The sequence below is a fragment of the Patiria miniata genome, unplaced genomic scaffold (assembly GCF_015706575.1).
Source record: "Patiria miniata isolate m_02_andy unplaced genomic scaffold, ASM1570657v1 HiC_scaffold_30, whole genome shotgun sequence".
Classification (NCBI taxonomy): Eukaryota; Metazoa; Echinodermata; class Asteroidea; order Valvatida; family Asterinidae; genus Patiria; species Patiria miniata.
Window position 1 is genome coordinate 5,230,324 of NW_024037070.1, and position 4,949 is coordinate 5,235,272.

The 4,949-nt window shown below is 38.0% G+C and overlaps 1 pseudogene; it reads right to left on the minus strand.

Annotated features, from left to right (window-relative positions):
- Window positions 1-582: 582 nt before the first annotated feature.
- On the minus strand, window positions 583-1,421 carry LOC119739305 (annotated as a pseudogene).
- Window positions 1,422-4,949: the final 3,528 nt, after the last annotated feature.

Here is a 4,949-nt window from a genome sequence, read left to right on the forward strand (position 1 = left end):
GTCAATGATATGTGAGCAGATTCGCTGATTAATTAGGCAAAACCCCGCCTCTTGACCTCCTAGATTTTGACCAATCAGTGGGCGCTTTCTATATCGGGTCTTCGGTCATTCACCCGTTGCGCGTCATAGACAATGGATTAAAAAAAACCTGCATCACGGGCTCGGTATCATGTTACGCGATAATGCGCCCGGCTGTTATTGCATTACAAAACACTGCATTCGAATTGACCAATCAAACCATTAGTCCTGATTTAGGAATGAAATGACGTCACGATTTAGTAAAGTCGACTCCGATTGGCTGGCACGCGGCTTGCATATTTGTATATGTCTAGACATATCAGACGTTATACGGGAGTCTTGCTCTGTGGATAACGGGTGATACTCAAAATAGTGTTCCTGGTGCATAACTCAAAATTCAACTTTTAGAACACTGCAACAACTTCATTTGATATTTCATGTCAACCATTCTCATTTTAATTTCAGTAGTATTGGCCTGGTTTATTGTAACACTTTATTAAAAATGTAAAATGTGTACTTTTGAAAGTCATTACGTTAAACTGTCATGACCTCATTATGCTTAAGCTGATTTATAAGCAGCTTTGCTTTGCGCTGTAATGTTTTAGGTACCCTCTTACAATTTGTGGTGTTAGGTCGTCCTTCTCGGCCGAAGTAGCGGGTTCTTCGTCAGTCGTGCCTCCTGATGGTGCTTCATTGCCTGGTGAGTCCTGCTTATGGGATCCTTGCTCAGGTGCAGAAGACATGGTAATGGATATGGGCTCAGTTTTATGGGCGTGGTTATATTGAAGATACTTCTGTAAAAAGACAGTTTAATGTCATCGGGAAGATCCGTTCTGGCCAGGATATCTTTCATGACTTCTTTCAGACTCTGCAGCTTGCTCTGCGTAGTATAACGGGAGAGGAGTACATTCTGTATGGCTCTAGTAACACGATCCGCAGTGGCGCTAATCATTGTTTTTCGTGCAAGACACATCATTTGAAGAATAGCCCTCCAAGTGTATCCAGAATTGGAGCCAGTAGGGTCCCAGAAATTCTCCTTTCTGTATAAGTAAGTAAAAAATAAGTAACTTTTTCCACTTGGCATGAGACGACTTCTTGTTGGCCATAGCTCACAGATGTGTCTTATGCCGCATCAATTTCTTCTTCTGACTGTGCATTAGCGGCACACGACCTTTTAAAAAGTTCAGTGCACATTCACACAAACAGGTACTGAGTTCTTTGTCCGCATGTTTCAAAGGTCTTTTAGTCTTTTGTTCAAAGATCTGCTCAAAATGTGCAGAGCATGAGCATTATCCTTCAACCGTCATGTCATGTTGGTAAATGAAGACGTTGATGTAAAAAACAGTCTATTTAAAGACGTATGCATTGGTTGTTTCACCGGGAAAAATATTGGATCGAAGGCAGTGTTCTTCTGGACAGTTCGGTTTCAAGTCAATGAAAAAATAGAAGCCTCCACCATAAACTTAGTACATCTGCTTGGCCAGGTGAACAATCTGGGATCTGTCTCGGTTCTTAAATAGAACGATGTAATGACAGTTCAGACTGATGGTTCTGCTCTCTTAAGACTGATGAAACAGGTTTTGCACGATCTAAATCACAGAGAGGTTGCGATAGTGCGATCCTTGGGTAAACAGTTTAGTAATTTGAGGATTGTTTCCACATTCCTGCATTAATTTGTCCAGAATCACTAGATTTTGGTGTTTGGGGTCGATGAGCTCTGACAAATTCGCCAGCACCCCTTCCACAAACTGAACAGCAGGTAGATTGCGAGACAGTTCCTCATAAGCCGGCTGATACTGACCTAGCCCCATAAATGTGCCAATTTACTGGACTACCTCTGTAAATGAAGGCCACACTTCCACCATGTACAAAAACATGTCGAACTTTGTCAAATTTTGATTTTCACATTTAGGCTTAATTTGTAGTTTATTTTTGCTTTAGAAGCATACTCACCCTCTTTTTAAGCTAATCAGAAAGTGCTGCCTTTTACAGATGTCTAATTTTCGTGAAATTTCATGTTGAAATTTCGATACGCAAACGTGTGCAAGCAAATCTGGAAATTTCATGAAAAATAGACATCTGAAAAAGGCAGCACTTTCTGATTATCCTATAAAGAGGTTGAGTATGGAGGACGACCATGCAACATAAAGTATCCGATGTAAGTTTGTGGTTTGACGTAGGCCTACGATGTAATATTTATTAAGTACATAGGAAAACCAATCACGAAAAGGCAAATGTCGTTTTTCAAAAACGGTTGTTTTTCTTTTCTTTTGCAGGTGCATGAAGGTGGACAAGTTGCCGGTAAAACCTGGATAGAAAAGTGCCACTTGGTAATGTTTTGAAAATATTGGGGCTGTGTTTTTTGTATCCTGAAATGTATAGGTAAATGACCACTGATACCTGAATGAAGGCATGCTGATGTCGTTATCTTAAAACTTTCACTGCCCTTTATAATTTATGCAAAGCTTTAAACCTTAATAAGACATTTTCCTAGTCATGAAAACATAGTCATAAAAACATGTTGAGAACATTTTAGACCTCATTTGCAAAATATTATTTTGTGTTCTAGATGTTTCCAATCCTCCTCGAATTGATGCAATCTTTCTTGACTGGTCTAAAGCCTTCGACAAGTGCGACCATTCAATCCTCCTTCATAAGTTACACCAATATGGAATTTGCGGTAACACACTTTCATGGATCAGTAATTTTCTATCAAACAGAGAACAGCGAGTCATCTTTTCAGGCACTAGATCTGACTGGATACCAGTAACTTCAGGAGTTCCCCAAGGCTCAGTCCTTGGTCCTACCGGGGTATATTATTTAATTTCTTCACAGCTGACTTACCAAACCATGTTCAATCTTCTCTTCCTCAATATGCCGATGACACCGTTTTGTATAGGATTATTAGAAGTAATGATGACAGTGCCATTTTGCAGAATGACCTCAACTCTATTTCTAGATGGTGTTCTGATAATCGGATGCAACTGAACTCCACCAAGTGCAAAGTTATGCATGTTACCCGCTCCAGAAAGCAGTTGCTAACCCCTTACTTTTTTGCAGATTCCGATGAACCTCTTGATGTTGTCACGTCTTATAAATATCTTGGCGTTATTCTTTCGAACGACCTAACCTGGACCAAACATGTAAATTCTGTTTGTGCCAAGTGTTCTAGACTTGCTGGCTTCATACGGCGCACTGTAAAATAAAAAAATGCTGAAGTTCTTCTCAAATTATATCGTTCTCTCTGCAGGCCCATCTTGGAATACGCCGCGCCGGTTTGGCTACCTCACCAGAAGAACCACATCCAATGCCTTAAGGCAATTCAACGTCACTTCACTAAATCTTGCTTCCATTACAATGTTGCTATTTCTCTTTCCTATGAACAACGCCTGTCCAAACTTCACTTGCCTCCCCTCTACAACAGACTAGTATACCTCAGTGCTTCCTTTGTCATTAAATGTCTCTACAATCAAATTTCTGTTTCTTCACATTTTCTTCCACAGGTCAACACTAGGAAAACCCACACCCTCCTCTTCAAACATCAGTACAGCCGGACAAACTGTGTCAAATTTTCTTTGTTCACCCTCTTTCCCAGGTTTTTTAATTCACTTTCCACCGATGTTCGAGACCTTTGATGAGAGGTTCCCCCAAACCTCTCATCAATTCTTTACGTGAGCATCTGTTCAGTCTAGACCCCATCTCTCATGCATTCTAGAGCTTTCCTCCCAAGATATTTTTATCCTGACTTCATGTTTTCACAAATCAGATTTATCCGGCTCAACAAACTCCCTTTCACTGCATATTATTATTAATTATTATTATAATAATGATTTGGACATAGCATGTATGCCAGCTTTTATTTTATTTTATTTGTTTATTTTAATTAATTTAATCTTATTTTATTTTATTTCATTTTATTTTACATGTATTTTAATTTTATTTTAGTTTATTCTATTTATTTCATTTTATTTTATTTATATTCTATTTAATCTATTTATTTATCTATTTGTTTATTTATTTATTTATTTACTTATTTATTTATTTATTTATTTACTCTTATTGTAATTTTTAATTGTATTTTTTAATTATATTTTGCATAACTGCTTAATTTTATAAATATTTTATTTAATGAATTTTATCCTAAATGTATCAATCACTGTTATTCAATTAGTTTGGAGAGCCCCTCGACAGAAACTTTCTTCTTTTGGGTAATCCTGCGGGAGCTTTTTGGCTGTTGTTTTCTGTTATGTTTTCTGTTATGTTTACTACTCAGTGTTATTTGTACATGTAATTGTTTTGTCTATGATTCACTGTTTGTAATATCCCGGAAAACGAAATAAATAAATAAATAAATAAAAAGGCAAAACGTGTCATTTAATTTTGAATGAGACATCAAAACACGAATCAACGAATGTTGAGTTTTATTTACAAATATCGCTGTACGTCACAGTGTTTCCTTGACAAATATGTTACTATGCAACTGCTATGGACAGTGTTTGAGAAATCTGTGTGATCTTAAGAAAGGCAGTGATTTTTTAGGCGGTCCTGCCTATCAGCCATGTCAACTAAATCAGCTTCGCTCGGATGTTAGGAACAAGTCTTCCCATTGGTGGTGGAATTTTGTCTTCATGACGATCTAACTGTCTATCACGCGCTTTTGACAAGGTTCCCATTTGGTGATGAGCCAATCCTTTTTGCGCCAGGGATCGTTTGGAGTTGTTGGCGGCTGTTTACTGTGCATCCAGTTGACCTGGCCCTAAAAATGTAGATGTGAAATGGCCGGGTTCATTGTTGGTATCACATATATTATTTCAGAATTCTGCAAGATATAAAAGTATCTGCTTTATTTTCTGCTTGTGGACCCCCCCCCCCCCAAAAAAAACCCTCCAAAATGAACATCCATGATGTGGCATGGATTTAATATTATGTAC